Here is a 20,308-nt window from a genome sequence, read left to right on the forward strand (position 1 = left end):
AATTAACAGCTAAAAAAGCGTAAAACGTTTTCTGTTTTAGTTTAAAACAATGTCATGTAAAACATCCCCTTAAAGGCCCCTTAAAATAAATTTTCATTAGTTTTGCAGGCACATGCAACGTGGCATAGACTCACTATCACAACACAACATCAGACTGTTAATGCTGTTGGAAAACACTTGTGCGCATGCAAGATAAAATTTGAAAAGTCACAATCTCTCTTCTGCCAAATGCTGTGTAAAGGAGGAGCCGTGGTTTGCTGTTCTCCAAAGGGAAAAAAGAAGACCTCTGTGCAGCAGACTCTGCAAATTGCTTACATCGAAGTGAATTCAAACTATTTGCAGGTAAGACTTTATTTCTGTTTTATTGTGGGATTCAGGAAAAGTAAAACATTCAGCCAGTCGTTTCTTTATTCCTTTAGTCATGTAGCACATCTATTTGCTGGACTTTAAAAAGTTTTTTTTAACATGCAGGTTGTCCATGAACATGAGGATTGTTAAAGTTCACTTTGTTTAAACTAGCCATTAAACAAATTCCATTATAGACTATGAATCACATCAAATACTTCAAGCTAACATAATTAATAACAGAAAAATGTATAATGGGTATAGTCATAAAATGATTAAACGCAATTAAATGTAATTTAATGATAAAGTATAGGTATAATGAATATTGCATGTAATTTAATGGTTAAATGATTACAGAAATTGCATTCATTTTAAGATTTTAAATATCTTTGAGATCATTGAATGAAATATTTTTTTTTCAAATTCAATCATCTGCCTTAAACCGCACTGCCTTAAATCGCAGTTAATTATTGTTATTCAGTTATGCATTTCTTCACTTGACTTGACTATACAATGATGTACAATTGATGTGTGTTATGCATGATTTCATGACGTCTTTCAGCGAAAATCGAAATCTTAGAATTTGTCCTCATTAATGCACAACAGCTATTTTCATAGGTTCACACTTATAAATAAGTTGCACTTGTATAATTTGTCTGTTATGTAGCCTGTTATGTTGATTTGTGAGAAAACTTGAATGTAGGTTTGAAATAAACATTTGAAATTGAAAATTGAAATTAAGTTAGATAGAGTAAATGGTATGCGTATTTGGCCCGAACTCAGATTACTCCCCCCGTATTCCTGGCTGTGGTGGGAGCCAGCCAAGAGTGAGGAGTTGGGGTGGTTGTTTATGTAGCTGACACTCGGACCCTGAAGTTACGCACGTCATGACATTCCAGGTCACAGATTTGGCTTGCTGGGCGCCAGGATGTCCAGAACAACAACTCCTTTTGTTCCTTAACCTGCAACCAAGAAGACTAACACACACACACACCGACACACAGCTTTTCCAAGGTTGGATTTGGCCAGGCTCTAACTATAAACAGGAGAGTCGTCTCAAAACATCAAGATAACAAGTTCTTTCTCTCTAGGCTATGACACTTTAGTCTTAATGGAAAATATAGTCATTAACTGAGAAATGGTCCCTTAAACTATTGGCTTCAATGACCCCTATATGTTTAACATGTTGAAAACCTTTCTCAAACACAAAACAAGTCCATATTTCATTTCTGGAAGCCGGAATAAATGAGCAAGCTGTTACTGCATTCATATATCAAACACAGACATTAGAGAATACATGAAAAAAACATTTCAGTAATCACACTGGTAACTTCTAAAACAAAGTAAAATCTCCAGAGAAGTCATTCAACTCATTTGATATATATATATATATAGGCCTCCTCTCATGCTGATGGGGGATACACGTGTTGATTGTTGATGACGTGTTGATTGGATAGATCATTTGAACGTTCTCCTCCCGAATTGTGATGAAACATCATGTCTTGGATTTTGTTTTTAAATATTTTTTTCTCTGAAAGCCCACTAACAAGTTAGCATGAGAGAGGTAAAAATTTACATTTTGTAAAATATATACTATTTACTATATACATGTATACAACGTATACAACTTTACACCCATTCAGATTAAGATGTCTGCAAAATGTTGGTATGTTCATAAATGTAAAATCGGATGATTATTAATTTTGCTGATATGAATGATTTTCTTTATTAAAGGGGATCTGTTCACCATATAAAAAAATTGTGAACCAGACTACAGACTACAAAAGACAGGAGCATCATGCCGGAGGTTCATAATCTTTTAAGCAAACTACTGGAATCCCTGAAAAATTCATCTCTTTTCAGCTCTCTTCCATTGAGCATTTTGTTAATCGGATTGGAGGCCTTGATCGATCAACACTTCTCATGCCCATGCAACACATATGTGAATATACAGATAACTTTGGCCATATTCATTGGACCTGCTTTGTTTACTTTTTGTTTAATGTTCCTCTTTTTAAGGCCTTTTAGACATGAATGGTTTCATTGCCCGGATGGAGAGAATGATGATACTCAAACTCAAACTCAACCTCAACCTCAACCTCAACCTCAAAATCAAACTCAAACTCAAACTCAAACTCAAACTCAACCTCAACCTCAACCTCAAACTCAACCTCAACCTCAAACTCAACCTAAAAAAGAAGAGTATCAGAAGAACTGGCCTACAGCTCTAATATCTTGTCTGATTCCACCTGTAATGTGGATCTTCATCTTGTTACTTGATGGAGATTATTTAGCTTGTGGCAGTGCAAACTGTGATGGAGATTATGTTTTTGATAAGGAGCTAAACATATCATGGTGTAAACCCATTTCAGAAGATCAAAAAAACACGCCGTCGTGTTGGCACTCTCATGGAAATATACATGACACACTTATTCATTTGCATATATCCAAGGTAAATATAATACAAAATCTTTATCTTAAAGCTGCTGTCCGTAACTTTTTTGGGTTAAAAATTATCCAAAATAATAATAATAATAATAAAAAACAACCAGCCAGTGTTCAAAAATATCTGCTTGCCTTTGCTCGATTCAAAACGGTTAGCTTGTAATAATGATTTTAATTCCAGTGATACTGGTAGATTTCCGCGGGAAATTCGAGCATGTCTTTGCGTCATTAAGTCACATCTGTACACATAAAGGAGTCCCAGCTAGTAGGCTATATTGCGTGTGAGGATGCTGGAGGTGGAAATTTTTAGCCTTTTCTCACAGCACTTTAAATAATTAAACTTATGGCGGATCCAGAAAGGTTCAAACGACAATCACCAGTGACAACTGGAGATTCACCAGTCCAGTTATAAATAATTCGGACTTCGGAGTGGGTAGAGAAAAAAAGAGACTGCGACCAGGCCCACGCGAAAACAAGGATAAACATCGGCAGGGATTTTCCGTGATTTGAGGGGGTTCAAAACGGATGCACAGACGGATTGTTTTCTGTTGGACAGGTAGGACATCAATAGTTCAATCGTGTAACAGTAGCACACTTGTTCGCTTTCACACAGTTACAGAGTTTCCTTTGTTGTGGCTTTTTTCGTTTAGCTGTTATGGTAAATATGAATTATTTTGTGCTAGCTATGAGAGGGAGCAATTCACCTCTACTCCAAGAAAACCAACCGCCTTCTCCGAAATTATATATATATTCCAGTTATAATTATGCATCGGATTACAGATACGTGTTTTTTTTATTTCAAAGAAAACCAGTAAAGAAACATAATTTTTTTTTGGTATGGCAATCAGAAAGACTGCACAGAAATGGAAACTGAACTACAGGTAGCCATAATAGACATTACATGTAGTCACGCAATGCTGATGTTGTTAACATTAACAATTTGAGAACAAAGTATAATTTGAAAGGTTTGACGCGATCGTTATATTTAATCAGCACGATTTACTGTTCTTCGTGTTTTTTTGAAGCTTTGATTGTGTTTAGTGCAATATAACATGTGGTCATGTTTCACGTGTAAAAAAACACAATTTACTTATCTGTATAACGCTGTTTTCACTGTCATAAAAATGGGCTGATGACTTCCTTGTTCTATGAAGTCCCTCCTTCAGAAATACATAACGAGTTCTGATTGTGCCAGCGGTTCCTGTGTTGTGATTCGACAGCAGCTTATCGCACGTTGCTTGGAAAGGTCACGCCTCTTACCATAACTTGGAGATGCATGGGCCGATTGATATTGTAAACATGTCAAACATATTATCGTATCAATTTGAGCCGGAATCAGACCCGGAGAACATAGATGAAGAGAATCGAGTAGAGCCTGTTCAAGCACGACTTTTGCAGGATGTTTCACAGTGGTAAGCTGTTTATTTAGTAGTTGTCATACTTTTACGTTTGGCTGTTACCTTTAATTGGTTAAATTGTAATATTAAGTGCAACAAACTATTTTAAAAGCTTGTGGTATATGGTTTTGTCCGTCTGTCGAATTAACGACGGTGTTGTTGAATTTTTAAAATAAGTGCAGTTTATTCCTACCTAGTTACACGTGAGCACGAGTTTTGATTAGTTATATATGTTTTATAGGTGTACGTGTGGTAACTGTGACAAAATGGAGGTTGAAAACACATGCTGCAAAGAAATACAAAAAGTACTGTAACACCTCCTAATTAAATAACTTTTTGTTGTGTATAGTTCTTTTGAAATTGTTTTCATCCAAACAACTTTATATAAATACACTTTATTTTTTACCATGAATATAGCCTTAAAAGCTGCCATGTTGTGTAAAAGAAATAATTGCAATGCATTACAATAATTTATTTATTAAAAGTTGAATGTTACGTGACTGCACATTCAATTATTACTGACTCACATCACTGAAACTCTTCCTCTTCTTCGTGGGAGCGCAACAAGACCACGCCCCCTTTTTGTGTATTCCTGTGGGCGAAGATTAGTCAAAAAACTGTTCTAGGGACGTCATTAAAAACGGAAGTAGAGGGATGTTGTCCAAACCGGCCGTTCGCTGTAGGCTTTGAAAGGGGACTTCTGTTAAATAAAATATCTCGCTAGGCATTGAACTTTGAGCTTTATAATTTTACAGGTATTATTTATGCTCTAACAGCTACATTACACACTAACTAAAGTTTGAAACAAGGAATCACAAAGAACGGGACCTTTAAATTAGTTTTGTCTGTACTTAATGCTAACAAGGAAAATTAAAATAACATGTTATCTGAAATACAAAAGCTTCAACATATATATCATGATTATATGGATTGTTCTTCTATTATATTGTTTTTTTCTTTTCTTTTAGGTTTTCGGTTATATCGTGATTTCTGTCTTCAGTGTCTTGGCAATTGTCTTTGTTGGTATTCATGACTGTTGCACATCTGGAAAATGTGACTGTTGCTCAAATTGTTGTTTATGCTGTTGCGGTCGTAGACTTCAAGCTCCCATCTCCAACCAACCGTCTAGTACAACAGGGACCCAAAGTGGAGGTAATAGCGGACGGCAGGACAATTTAGATTTAGATTTAGTTTGTTGTTGTATTTCAGAGTAAGGATAAACAGATACATTTGCTATGTGTAACCCACTAACAGTTTTGGGGGTAATTCATTACAAGTAACATGAGATATGTAATCAGATTACATTTTTCAAGTAACTAGTAAAGTAATGCATTCCTTTTAAATTTACAACAAAATAAGTGTTACTTTTTAAATAAGTAATGCAAGTTTTCCCCTCTGTTGACTAATGGGAATTTATAGACATGTAGATGCATTTACTCGCCTCACTTGCACAAAAACAGATTCAGTATTCCTCAAAATGAATAAAAACAGAGAAATGCAAACTGAATACTACGCAAACCAAGTATGTTGGGATACTGAATAACATAAATATACTTTATGTATTTAATCTCACTTTATTAACCAATGTATTTAATTTTCAAATTCAGCCATACAAATAAGCAAAAAAATACTTTAGTTAAACATCTGAACTGCCCCCTCTACTGTGCAATTGTGAATTTGCATTTCCTTCAGCCTTATTCATGACATTTTTACCTATGGTGTGAAAGTGCCTTTACATTTGCCAAAAATATAACTCTTTTTAGAACAAGCTCAGCCCAGGTGAGAAAAAAAAACAATGCATTACTTTCCCTAAAAAGTAACTAAGTAGCGTAGTTACTTTTTTAGAGATTAACAGAATGTTTTAATGCATTACTTTTACGTAATAGGTACAGGTGATGTGTTTTTTTGAACTATTGAACACTCCATTAGGTTATTTGAACGTATGCCTTCTCTTTTATTCCAATAGTTGTGATTTGGATTTCACATTTATAAGTTTTAAAAAGTTAAACTTAAAGTTTAATTTAATCAATTTATAGACTTGACTATTTGTGAGATGAAAAGGTTATCTTCAAATTGAGTTTACTCACGTTTTCAGGCAGCAGGTGAACTTCAATTTCTAAGTTTATCCACCTGGAAATGTTTTACAGTTCATAAACATAAATTAGCAAATAAAAGGTTAAAAAAAATAAGTGTACTCCTCTTGTGTAGTTGGTTAGCCAGGGCTGTGTTCAGCACCGACAAAAAACGCTTTTTAAGCGGAAATGGCGGTGCGCTGAACACCCTGTTTTTTTTTTAAAGTATTTTGACAACCAATGGTACTCCATACGTACCCGGTTCCAAACTGACCTGAATATGAAACATGTAACTTTTTTATTAAATTACCTTAATAATAATAATAAGAAAGATGCATTTCTTTTTAGAAAAGTTATGTATCTCTTCCGAGTCAAAAAGGTCACGAATGTGTTATGAGGGTTAAACGTAAATTTAAAACTTAAATACAATTAATTGGAAGTGATTATGCTTTATTTATTGCAATTTTAATATCCATGATTTTCCTGTGCTTGTTTAATAGGTCCTGCCACTGATACAATAGGAGAGGACCCGCAGGGGTCAGAGAGTTCTCCTACGACAGAGAGATCTGATATAGCGGAACAGGAAGAATCAGGGGGTTCTGCTACAGCCAAACATGAAGAGCAAAGGCCAGAGAGATCTGATACAATCGAAATGGAAAACCTACCAAAAACGTAACTTCGGTTCTCTCTAGAGAGGGAACGAGTACTTAGTAATATCTTACGCTACGGGGAAAACCTCTTTTCCACGAGATATTGAAGCCAAAAATTTTCCTTAATTTTGATTTAATGTAACACGCTGTGCAGACATAGGCAAGACGGCTCGCGCACCTATTGGCTGCCCTGCGGCAACAGCAGCAGCCTATCGAGAGAGGCCCTGCGGGACGTGATACCCAATGGGGGCGCTTCGCGCCCATTTTCATCACGCCCCGCCAGAATAGGCTTGGCCTTGGCCTGTAAATACACTCGACAGGCTGATACAAACTGGTTTTCATCGCTGAAGCGAACCAGCGCTGTTTTGGGCTCATTTAGTGCATAATCAACGTAGACTCACAGAGAGTCGGAGAAGAAAGGCTACAAGCATCATTCCCCCTGAAATAGCATCCCACAGGAGCTAGTTATGTTAACAGTGTTTCACGCAGACAGGGTGAACGTGTTCAGCCTGAACTGGGTATAAGTACGGGTTCTTCAACACCCATGGAACTGTTCTATTGATCAGTGAGCGATGCCCAAGCAAAACTAGTACTGTAGTACTGAATTAGTACTGAATTCTAGACCGACAGCAGCTTGGCCTGTAAGGCGGGAACCTCTAGGTTATAAAACCTTATAATTGTAGACGGCGAGGCCCAGCCTGCCGCCATACAGATATCTTGCAAGGAAATCCCGCTAGACCACGCCCACGATGAGGCCACGCCTCTCGTGGAGTGCACTCTGACACCCAAAGGACACTGCAGGCCCTTAGAAGTGTAAGCCAGCGCTATGGCATCGACTATCCATCTGGATAGGCTCTGGTTTGATGTGGCCAGTCCCTTGGAGCGTCCGCCAAACAAAACAAAGAGCTGCTCTGTCTATCTGAAAACAGACGAGCGGGACACATAAGCTCTCAGCGCCCTGACGGGGCAAAGGAGATTAGCATCCGCCTCCTCATTATTCACCGGGAGGGCGCACAGGGAAATAACCTGGGCCCTGAACAGTGTGTTGAGGGATTTGGGCACGTACCCGTGCCTTGGTTTGAGTATGACTTTAGAGTCATTAGGCCCAAACTCCGTACATGACGCGCTTACTGAAAGTGCTTGTAAGTCCCCTACGCGCTTCATTGAAGCAAGAGCCACAAGAAATACCGTTTTGAAAGACAGGTGTTTCATGTCTGACAAATGGATTGGCTCGAATGGGGCACCTTTCAGGGCTTCCAGTACCGTAGAAAGGTCCCACACAGGGACTGAGGGGGGTCTGGGAGGATTCAGCCTCTGAACTCCCCTGAGGAATCGTACGACCAGGTCGTTTTTCACCAGTGACTGGCCAGACTTTGGTTTTGCAAACGCTGCTATGGCCGCCACGTATACTTTGAGCGTGGATGGGGTTCTACCCTTATCCAGCAGCTCCTTAAGGAAGGAGAGCACCGCAGTCTACGGGTGAAAAGCCCTGAGCTTGACACCAGGTAGAGAACACTTACAATTTCGAGGAGTAGAGCCGTCTAGTAGACTAGGCCCTAGCCTACGTGATCGTGTTTAGCACTCCCTCCGGGAGGTTAGTGGGTACCTGTTGATGGCCCATGCGTGTAGGGACCATAAATCTGGGCGAGGATGCCAAATCGAGCCCTTTGCCTGAGAGAGGAGGTTTCTCCTCACTGGTATAGGCCACTGGGCAGTGCTGGTCAGCCGCATCAGAACTGGGAATCAAATCTGGTTCGTCCAGGGCGGAGCTACGAGCAGCACTGGGCATCCGTTTTCCCTGATTCGTTCCAGCACTTGAGGCAGGAGCGAGACGGGGGGAAAAGCATAGAGGGGGCAGCGGGGGCATACGTGGGCCAGCACATCCCTGCTCTTGGAGAAAAAGTTCGGACAGTGAGCGTTTTCCTGGGACGCGAACAGGTCCACCTGCGCTATGCCGAATGTCTCCCACAGCAGTTGGATCGTCTGCGGGTGCAGCGACCATTCCCCTGCTGGGACATTGTCTCTGGACAGTCTGTCTGGTCCCAGATACAGGTGACCAGGCACATGCGCTGCTTTCAGTGAAAACAGGTTGTGCTGAGCCCCGACCAGGAGGCGTTCCGTCAGCCTGTAAAGGTTTCGGGACCTGACGCAGCCCTGGTGATTTATGTATGCCACCACTGACATGTTGTCCGACCGGACTAGGACGTGGTGGCCTTTTATCTGGGGACAAAAACGCCGTAGCGCGTTGTCGACTGCCAGCATTTCCAGACAGTTTATGTGTAGAAGCTTTTCCCGTTCCGACCACTGGCCAAAGAACGGTCTGCCCTCGAGCAGCGCTCCCCATCCCGAGGTGGAGGCATCCGTAGACACCACCGTCACACTTGAGGGAGTCCCCAGACTCACGCCTGACTGATACCAGTCGGCTATTTTCCACGGTTCCAGAGTCGAAACGCATTTCATGTCGACCCTGAGGCAAAACAGACCAGGGGTCCACGCCCGGGGCGAACTCGCGCTTTCAGCCATAACTGCAGTGGGCGCATGCGAAGCAGGCCCTGCTGAAGTACCGAAGATGCTGAGGCCATGAGACCCAGCATTTTCTGAAACCTTTTGAGCGGGACTATAGAGCCGCGGCGGAAGGATTTCGCGGCGCGCTGAATGTCCAGTCCGTGCTCTGGCAACGAACGTGCTGTCATAGACAGCGAGTCCAGCACTGTTCCCAGAAAAGAAATTTTCTGGCTGGGAAACAGCGAACTCTTCGCCCAATTGACTGTGAGACCCAGATTCTCGAGATGCTCGAGTAATGTGGTTCTGAGTTCTATGAGCTCTGAGTGTGATCGAGCTAGAATCAGCCAATCGTCCAAGTAGTTCAAGACTCGCATGCCCTGAAGTGTCAGGGGTGCAAGAGCTGCGTCAATGCACTTCGTAAATGTACAGGGTGCTAGGGACAGGCCAAACGGCAGGACTGTGTATTGATATGCCTGGCTCTCAAAGGCGAATCTCAAGAATTGCCAGTGACGTGACGCTATTTGTATTTGGAAATAGGCGAATATTGACATAAACCAGTCTCCCTGGCAAACTTGCGCGAGGATTTTCCTGGTGGTCAGCATTCTGAACTGGCGCTTCACAAGCGCTCTGTTCAGCTGCCGTAGATCTAGAATGGGTCTGAGTCCCCCGTCTTTTTTCGGTACCAGAAAATATCTGCTGTATAGCCCCCCTTCGCTCTGAGCCTGAGATAAAGGTTCAATGGCCCCTTTGCTCAGTAGTTTCGCTATTTCGGCTCAAAGTAGATGAGATACTTCGCTGTTTACCGTATTTTCGACTTGCGCCGTGTAACGGCGGGGACGTCGAGCGAACTTTAGCGAATAGCCTCTTTTTATAGTGTTCAACACCCATTCTGATACCCCGGGAAGTTTTGCCCACGCATCTTCGTGAATAGCTAGAGACAGAATAAAAACCGGGCTCTGGCCGCGGCATAGCGGCGGCCGCAGAGCTTCGGTGTGCTGAGACATAAACACTGTGTTTACAGTGTGCGAGGCGGGGGTCGCGCCGATCACGGCAGGCAGCCTGGTCGCGCTCAATTTCTCTATGACAGATTGTGGAGAGAGAGCGGTCGGGACAAAACCCCGTGGGGTTGAGCGTGTCTGTGAGGGAATGTGGGCGCGGGACAGCGGGCAACTGAGAACACCTGTCGGCTTGCGCTGACTGAATGTGTGTTGGTTTCGTTTGTTCAGAAACCGTGGGACACGCATCGAGTAGTGTGTGTGGGCACTGTGTCGTGGGCACATTCACTACATTTTTTTTTCTTTTTTTTTTCACAATCGACATCAGTCGATTTCATTTCTGCTAGCCCTGAACTGTGGCGAGCTGTGTCTGTGTGTGGGAATGGGCACTGACACGTGGGCATTCTTACAACAATCATAACACCATCGGCCGTGGCCGGAATACCAGAAAATACACTCTTTTTGGGATTTATCTGGGTCGCCGTAAAAAACGCATTTGCGTGCAGGCAAGCGGGCTGTGGTACCGGCTTGTTTACTGCAAAATACACTGGACCAGTCACATTGTTTGGAACTGAATGAGCGAGAAGTTTCGGTGGAGTTTGGCCGCAGCGAGACTTAAACACCGTGGGCCTTAGCTGACTGTATGTGTGTTGGTTTCGTTTTACAGAAATGTGGCACATGCAGTGTGTAGTGTTTGTGGGCACTGGGTTGTGGGCACATTCACTACATTTAATGCACAATGGACATGAGTCGATCTCTGCACTGTGGCGGGCTGTGTTTGTGTGTAGAAATGAACACTGGTCTGTGGGCATTTTTATTACACTCATAACTCCATCAGCTGTGGCCGGAATACCAGAAAATACACTGCTTATATTTTTCCGGGTCGCTGTGGAAACGGCATTTGTGTGCAGGCAAGCGGGCCATGGTACCGGCTTGTTTACTGCAAAATTCACTGGAACCGTTTGCATTTTCTTGGAACTGAACGACCGAAAAGTTTCGGTGTAAGTCTGGCCTCGGCGAGACTAAATTTTAGTGGCTGCGAGAGCTGGGATCGAACACCGGTCTCCCGTGCGAAGGCTTTGGGTTTCGCCACTGAGCCACAGGGGGAAACGACAAAATCTTAAAATAGCCGAGCGCATAAAGAGCATCATCACAGTTTTGTGTGTGTCGGCGTTTGTTTGCAGGCGTGCGTGTTATACAACAGGTTTGTTGCTGCAAAATTGACATTTTCAGCCGCTCAAACTAAGAGGAGCTGAGAAATGTTTGATAAATGGAGATTGGTCCGGCCTCGGCGGGACTAAAAACACACTCTTTCCTTATTTCGCCGGTGACGCACTCCCACGGGGGGCGTCGAGCAGATAGGAGAGCGTTATCACAGTTCTTTGTGTGTCGGCGTTTGTTTGCAGGTGTGCGTGTTATACAACAGGCTCACCGCTGCAATATTGACATTTTCAGCCGCTCAAACTAAGAGGAGCTGAGAAATGTTTGAGAAATGGAGATTGGTCCGGCCTCGGCGGGACTAAAAACACTCTATATCCTCATTTCGCCGGTGACACACGCCCACGGGGGGCGGGGCAGATTTCTTATAACGTAAAGAAAGCTAGCCGCAGTTTTGATGCTGGCCCGTTTCCCTGACGACTCGCGGGCAGAAGGGGGGAGGTCCACAGAGCACGCCCAATCCTCACTGTTCGACGCCAGGATAGAGCAGCTGGCCTTCTCTACAGATGCAGCTATCTCATCGTCATAATGGCGGAGGCTGCGGCGCGCGGTGGCCGTTGTCCGTCAGTGAGCGACTCGATTGAAGCTGGTGAAGCTGGCGGTTGAACCGGCGAGCTTTCACGGGATGGAGAAGGCTCTGGGACCCTCTGAGTACGGCGCTTTACAGCGCGGCACTACAGCGGGCGGGAGTGCAGACTCGGAGACAAAATGCCAGGCGAGTCCTCAGAGTCACCATGGCAATAGCTCGCTCAGCGAGCGCGAGAGCTGCATGATCCTTACCCAGGCGGGAAACGCAGATGAAATGGCGGTCCCCGTCGCTGAGTGCGGCTCGGCACGAGCCACAGGAACGAAGCATCTTTAAAAAGACGCTGCTCTTTTAGGTAAAGAGAGAGAGAGAGTGTGAGTCGCAACGGCGAACACACACTCTCAGCAGAGTAAAAGGATATCAACGCCGGAAAGCGTAGCCGGTACGGCGGCTGAAGGCGGCGAGGTGAAGGCCAGCGGCTTCAGACTCAAAGGCTCGTCCCGCTGAAGGCTTGCACTCAGATGGCGCGGCTTCTCACTCCGGATCCAGCGATGCAGTAGTGCTTCGCTGAAGAGATGAAAATCAGTTTGTATCAGCCTGTCGAGTGTATTTATAGGCCAAGGCCACGCCTATTCTGGCGAGACGTGACGAAATGCGCCCCCATTGGGTATCACGTCCCGCAGGGCCTCTCTCGATAGGCTGCTGCTGTTGCCGCAGGGCAGCCAATAGGCGCGCAAGCCGTCTTGCCTATGTCTGCATGCTGCCGCACAGCGTTTTACATTAAATCAAAATTAAGGATAATTTTGGGCTTCAATATCTCGTGGAAAAGAGGTTTTCCCCGTAGCGTATATTACGCAGTACGAGAGATACTCTCGTAAGAGAACCACACCACCAACACAATGACAGCTGTCAAACAAGCGTATAAAAACCCAACACTGACCAGCAGCTGTGACAGACCAACTATTTACAGATTACATTTTTATTTTATTATTGGTTTGATTATATCAGATTACATCCTCAACCAAAACTGTCTTATGCCATCAGGTTACTTCAAATTCAGCACATGAGTATTTTGAACTGTTTTTGTCTAAAAAATTAAATAAATAATAAAAAAAGATCCTTCAGAACCTGCAGAAAAAATAATAGTTGAATTTGGGTTCATATGTTCAATTTATATTCACTTCCAAAGAGTATTTGTACATTTCTATATTTATATTTTTGTAATGAGATTACATTATCTTCAGATAAATAAAGGTAAATATTTGACATTTGCAAAAAAGTGGTGTAGCTTCAAACTATTGAAACTGAACAAAATTATATTCCTTTAGACTGTCAACAGTGATAAGGTGAAGCTAAGAGTGGTCCAGACCAACCTTACGTATGACTTACAGAAGGTATACTTAACTAATAACGTTTCGGGAAACGCGTATTAACGATAAGGTACAGCTTAAGATATAACTTAAGAATGACGTAGAGTTAAGAAGGTTTCGGGAAATACCCAAATAATTGATAAATTCAAATAGAGTATGTTTTGAGTTTTAAAAAAAGTGCTATACAAATAAACTCTTTTCAATTTGTCCTCCAACCCACCAAAGCATCCTTCGTTTTGTGACACCAAGTTTGTGCCTCTTAGTCCCTTGAACTTTTGATTAAAGATCACAGATGTTACATTTTAGTTATCTAATAATATGCAAGTTATATTATCAATATTTACAATAAAAAACAATAAAAGGTAACTTTGAAAAGGTTTCAGGTGTAATAATATCAAAATTCTGCAGATGCATACACCTTCTCTGAATTTGATATTTCAGTTTGTTGTTTCCTTTACCTGTGCTTAATGTGCACTTGCCTGTGTGCTTGAATCTGAGTGTTTAAATGGATAGTCCAGACATTCTGTCATGTCACGTAATGTCATTATAAACTCTTTTTTCTCTGTACCCTTTAAGCATATATGTGAAAAAAGCCAGAGTTCTCATCTTTTCTTTTTTATGTATATTTTGTGGTTTTTGCTGTAACTTCCTAAAGACTGAATTATATTGTACCCTTTTCAAACCTTTTTTTTACATTAAACTTTATTTCAACTACTTTCAGCTCATTCTCACTTTTCTCCCTTTCTCACAAGAGCCGACAGATATTGTTTTGGTGTTTAGATATTGTTTGATTCATAACTTTTTGTTTTAACAGAACTCAGACATTGTGGGGAAAATTGTAAACATTTGTAAAAGTAAAAGGCTGCTGATCCTGTTTATATAATATCTGCATGTCATTCTCTTCTGGCCTTACAAATTAGTCTTCAGTTTTTGTTCAATGCTGCTCATTGAATGTTTTTTACCCCTGCCAAGTCAAGTCATGTTTATTTATTCAATATTGTGCTTTCATAATACATATTGTTTCAAAGCAGCTTTATAGAAAATGCATGTTTAGGTGTCATAATGTCAATGGGCCCTAATGAACAGGGAATCTAGCAATAAAAAAAAAAAATCAAGCGTAGTGTCAGTTCTGGCAGGTCACGTTAGTCAAGCTTGCATCAGCTGACTCTCAGCTGATCCACATCTACCTATAGGAATATGACACCTATCACCGTACTGTACATATATAAGCTCCTTCAGTATTATCTAGTGGTGGGGGAAAAAATCGATTCTGTTCAGTATCGCGATATTTTGCGCACGCAATTATATCGATACAGTAGCGCAAAGTATCGCAATATTTAATTATAAAATTATCTGTTTTACTTTCGGGTTTTCTCCATTGGTTTTCTCGGAGTTTACATCCACAAAGAAGCGCTTGTTGCGGTGCTTTGTTGTCGTGCATTCAACAGGAAATTCTAATGAAAATGTAGATGCCAAGAATAAGTTTAGCATAGATATATTTCCACTAAACTAATTTACAACTTGATTTAAATGTGACAGATTTTCTTGTGTTGGAGTGTGAACGATTTGTTTAGATTTGTTTTGGTGGTCAGTCAGCAACAGCAAAACATTTTATACAAAAAAATCCAGAGCAATGAGGAGGTGGACCACCTGGCCAAATCTTAACTGAGGTTATTTTGTTGAAAACGTTTCAATGTCTAAGATAAAAATTCTTATTTTTTTCTACTTTTCACTTCTGCTTTAACTTGAGTACTATCATTTTCTTGAAAAAGCTTAAACTGTATTGGAGTATTGCTCTTTTATGATAAATTGCTGGTGATGATGCTCATTCCAAAGCATCTGCTAAATGAATAAATGAATAAATGTAAATACATTATCCTTTTTTATGTACACCATGGTATTCTAATGTAACCTCTATGTTAATCTTTTCAAGAAGTTTAGTGTAGCCTAAATATATGCTTTATGGCGTTGTCATATCTAACATTGTTCTTACTAAGAATTTTTTTGTTAACTTTAGTTAACGTGTCCAATAATTTGTTGAACCTACTTAAAATGTCTTAGTAATCTGTACTGTTTGCATGCTATGCCTTCGTTACTTAGAAAAACCTAGTAAACATTACTTGACTGGTTTGAGTACCATTTTGCACAAAAAAACAGGCGGGGCAAATGTTTTATGAGGCGGTGCAATTCTTAATAGACTTTTCACTCATTTCTTCCACTTCTGCAGTCATCATTCTTCTTATTTGCATTCGCTCATTTTCCAGTCATTTTGAATATTATTGTCAATACACCTACAAATTTTGGGAGAACAACAAAATTCTTTAGTTGACTTCATAAATCCATGTTGAGTTCCCTTTTCTCACCATTATTTTGATTAATGTTCCCTTTGGTTGGGCACTTGGAACTTAATTTATATTATTGTAATTCCAATTGATGCAATTGTCACGGTTGTGGTGTAGATGAAGACAGGCTGAGGCAAAAAGCTCCAATTCAAAGATTTACTCAAAAGCAACAACAAACAGGTACAGGCAGGCAGCGGGTACACTCACAAAACACTATATATAACTTTACATAGACGAGAACCGACCAAGACAGACTGAACAGAGAGAACTAAATACAGATACAAACGTCCACTAACGAGGTGAGGACAGGTGACACAGATGATTAAGACGATGAACAGGTGGATGATTGAGGGAGTGAATTCAGGTGTGGAGACAAGAGGATGCTGGGAAGTGTAGTGAAGATGACTAAGACAGACGGGTGCAGACGAAGACTGTGACAGAATGCCCCCCTTCAACAAGGCACGACCTCGTGCCGTAGAACATCAATGGGGTGGGGGGGCGGGCGCCCTGAAGGCTGGCCAGGGCGTGGCCAAACTGGGACGGGAAGCCTCCAGGGCGGATCAGGAAGTGCAGGCGGCCATGGCGGAGCAGGACGTGGGCGTGACCATGGCGGAGCAGGACGTGGGCGTGGCCATGGCGGAGCAGGACGTGGGCGTGGCCATGGCGGAGCAGGACGTGGGCGTGGCCATGGCGGAGCAGGACGTGGCCAGGGCTGAGCAGACGAACCCTCGGGCGTCCAGGGTGGAACGGTCGGACCCTCGGGCATCCCGGGCGGTGAGGACCCTTCGGGCGGCCATGGCGGTGCGGACCCTTCGGGCGGCCATGGCGGTGCGGACCCTTCGGGCGGCCATGGCGGTGCGGACCCTTCGGGCGGCCATGGCGGTGCGGACCCTTCGGGCGGCCATGGCGGTGCGGACCCTTCGGGCGGCCATGGCGGTGAGGACCCTTCGGGCGGCCATGGCGGTGAGGACCCTTCGGGCGGCCATGGCGGTGAGGACCCTTCGGGTGGCCGTGGGTCCTTGGGCGCCCACGGCGAGGGCCTATGGCCCCCCCCAAAAAAATTAATGGGGAGAGTGACAGAGTCATTACAAGTCTCTGGGCTGGACGGAACCAGCGGTGAAGGCCCGGCTATGCTGGACGGAACCAGTGGTGAAGGCTCAGAAGGGCTGGACGGGACCAGCGGTGAAGGCTCTGTGCTGGACGGGACCAGCGGTGAAGGCTCTGTGCTGGACGGGACCAGCGGAGAAGGCTCTGTGCTGGACGGGACCAGCGGTGAAGGCTCTGTGCTGGACGGGACCAGCGGTGAAGGCTCTGTGCTGGACGGGACCAGCGGTGAAGGCTCTGTGCTGGACGGGACCAGCGGTGAAGGCTCTGTGCTGGACGGGACCAGCGGTGAAGGCTCTGTGCTGGACGGGACCAGCGGTGAAGGCTCTGTGCTGGACGGGACCAGCGGTGAAGGCTCTGTGCTGGACGGGACCAGCGGTGAAGGCTCTGTGCTGGACGGGACCAGCGGTGAAGGCTCTGTGCTGGACGGGACCAGCGGTGAAGGCTCTGTGCTGGACGGGACCAGCGGTGAAGGCTCTGTGGTGGACGGGACCAGCGGTGAAGAGGACTTCGAGCTAGGTTCATGGGCTGTGACGAATGTGTGTGCTGCCCACACACACAAAACAGCCATGGATCTCACAAGGAGCACTGCCTCCTCCAGAGTTGGCTGGACGGTCTCTGGCTGGACGGTCTCTGGCTGGACGGTCTCTGGCTGGACGGTCTCTGGCTGGACGGTCTCTGGCTGGACGGTCTCTGGCTGGACGGTCTCTGGCTGGACGGTCTCTGGCTGGACGGTCTCTGGCTGGACGGTCTCTGGCTGGACGGTCTCTGGCTGGACGGTCTCTGGCTGGACGGTCTCTGGCTGGACGGTCTCTGGCTGGACGGTCTCTGGCTGGACGGTCTCTGGCTGGACGGTCTCTGGCTGGACGGTCTCTGGCTGGACGGTCTCTGGCTGGACGGTCTCTGGCTGGACGGTCTCTGGCTGGACGGTCTCTGGCTGGACGGTCTCTGGCTGGACGGTCTCTGGCTGGACGGTCTCTGGCTGGACGGTCTCTGGCTGGACGGTCTCTGGCTGGACGGTCTCTGGCTGGACGGTCTCTGGCTGGACGGTCTCTGGCTGGACGGTCTCTGGCTGGACGGTCTCTGGCTGGACGGTCTCTGGCTGGACGGTCTCTGGCTGGACGGTCTCTGGCTGGACGGTCTCTGGCTGGACGGTCTCTGGCGGAAGAAGCTCAGGAAGGTCGTCAAAAAGCTCAGACTCAGGCTCGGCAGAACATGACTCAGGGCCCACAGTGAGGGAGGATCCACAAACCCACAAGGTGTGGTCGATGAACTCGACAAAAGGGAGATGAAGATCTCCCAACAGCAGCATCTGGGCGAGTAGATCGTCTAACCCACTCCAGAATTGCTGCTTGAGAGATTCTTCATCTCTACTCACGTCCTGATACAGGTTGATATAGACCTCCACATACTCCTCCAGTGATCGCCCATCCTGGGAAATCCAGTGATCTGCCTTCTTGCCAACCCTCCTTTTCCTCATGGTCGGTTCTTCTGTCACGGTTGTGGTGTAGATGAAGACAGGCTGAGGCAAAAAGCTCCAATTCAAAGATTTACTCAAAAGCAACAACAAACAGGTACAGGCAGGCAGCGGGTACACTCACAAAACACTATATATAACTTTACATAGACGAGAACCGACCAAGACAGACTGAACAGAGAGAACTAAATACAGATACAAACGTCCACTAACGAGGTGAGGACAGGTGACACAGATGATTAAGACGATGAACAGGTGGATGATTGAGGGAGTGAATTCAGGTGTGGAGACAAGAGGATGCTGGGAAGTGTAGTGAAGATGACTAAGACAGACGGGTGCAGACGAAGACTGTGACAGCAATGATGCAACACGAAATCACAATTATTTGATTTCAAAGGAAGTGAAGTAATTAATATTATATATATTTATACTTAAATTATGTTTTCAATGAATGTATTAATTATATATAACATAACTATATTTCATGTATAATAATGATCTTTTAACATTTTATTGCTTTTACACTTATGGTATAACTCTTTAATTGGGTTTATATAATCCCTCTATATTTCTGACAATATCTTGCAATTTTGCTTGAGCCACACACAGACTTCAACATTCAGCATGTAAACCACAACAATGGTAAAAAAAAATTATTTTTATTTTTATTCATGCCGCAATGAACTTGCCACGTTTGTGTCTGTTTTGATCTTCTGTTTTCAGTATTAGTCACATGTCTTTTGTTTTCCCGCCACTCTTCTGTTACCATGCCAACCGTCATCAGTCCATCTTCTTCACCTGTGTCTTGTTAATTACCTTCATCAGTCGCACCTTGTTTATGTTCATCAGTATCTGTATTTAGTTCGCTCAGTTCAGTCAGTCTTTGTCTGTAGTTAAAGTTATATGGATGTGTTTAGTGTGTGTTTCTGCCCGTCATTCTGCCTGTCTGTACCTGTGAGTTTCTTAAAGTAAGCGTCTTGTATTGGAGCCTTTCGACTTTGAGTCCTTCTTAACAAGCGCCACACCATGACAGCACTCTGGAAGTACACTTCCTCAGATCACAGATAGAATTAAGTTGACACAACTTAAATGGATTAAGTAAGAATAACTTGATGCAATTAAAATCACTTCATTTATATCTCTGGAGAAGAAAAAAATCAATATTTACCAATACTTCAGAAGAGACGACAAACTAGGGTAAGTACAACAACATCATGGTCAACACTGCATAATTTGAGTTTTAGCAGTACTTTTTAGTCAAATTTCAGCCAAAACAAGTTAACACACCTGTATATTTGATTGTAATTCATCGTTTTAATATTGTAAAAGTTCTAACAGAAAGACTCGGGAGAATAAGTACTGTAACAATAAATACATTTAATGATAGCCCAGCAAGCAATAAAGTTCTTTGGCGTAGGCCCCATCCATAGCTCGCAATCCGAGGGTCCGGACTCTGCATTTCCTGCCTGAAGACGAAGGCAGGGGCGCAGCCGACCCCCTGGGAGGTATAGGAAGGGACCATCCTGGTGGTGTCGGGGGAGGATGGAGGGGAAGGAACTGTCTTGGTGGTGGTGGTGGGGAGGATGGAGGTGAATGAAAGCGTCAGCATCTGCGAACTCAAACACGTGTAAGTACCGGTCTTTTATACCGCAATTATTAGATGCGATTGGATAGATGAGAAGGTAATAAGTGACGTAGCAATTGAGTCTTCCTGGCAGAACTTAACGCTAAAGCTTCCATGGGTCTTTTTTTTTTTTAAATCCAGCTTTAGTGTAATGTTGCTGTTTGTGCAAAAAAAAAATATCTGCAAGTTTACAAAGCTCAAAGTTCACTCCAAAGGGAAATATTTTATCTAACAGAAT

General features: G+C 43.6%; 2 long non-coding RNA genes across 4 annotated transcripts in view; one reads left to right on the forward strand and one right to left on the reverse strand.

The window, feature by feature from the left end:
• Nucleotides 1-20,308, reverse strand: part of LOC143735864 (uncharacterized) — a 47,807-nt gene that overhangs the window by 9,282 nt on the left and 18,217 nt on the right. The window lies entirely within an intron of this gene.
• On the forward strand, nucleotides 231-7,113 carry LOC143735863 (uncharacterized). Of its 2 annotated transcripts, none has more exons than XR_013203312.1 (4): nucleotides 231-342; nucleotides 2,080-2,797; nucleotides 5,156-5,339; nucleotides 6,760-7,113. It is a non-coding gene; the product is annotated as an uncharacterized LOC143735863 (long non-coding RNA). The 2 variants fall into 2 exon arrangements; XR_013203313.1 differs by having other exon boundaries at nucleotides 6,847-6,882.

Source organism: Siphateles boraxobius, unplaced genomic scaffold (genome assembly GCF_051911475.1).
Source record: "Siphateles boraxobius isolate OS27281-9 unplaced genomic scaffold, OSU_SipBor_1 13, whole genome shotgun sequence".
NCBI lineage: Eukaryota > Metazoa > Chordata > Actinopteri > Cypriniformes > Leuciscidae > Siphateles > Siphateles boraxobius.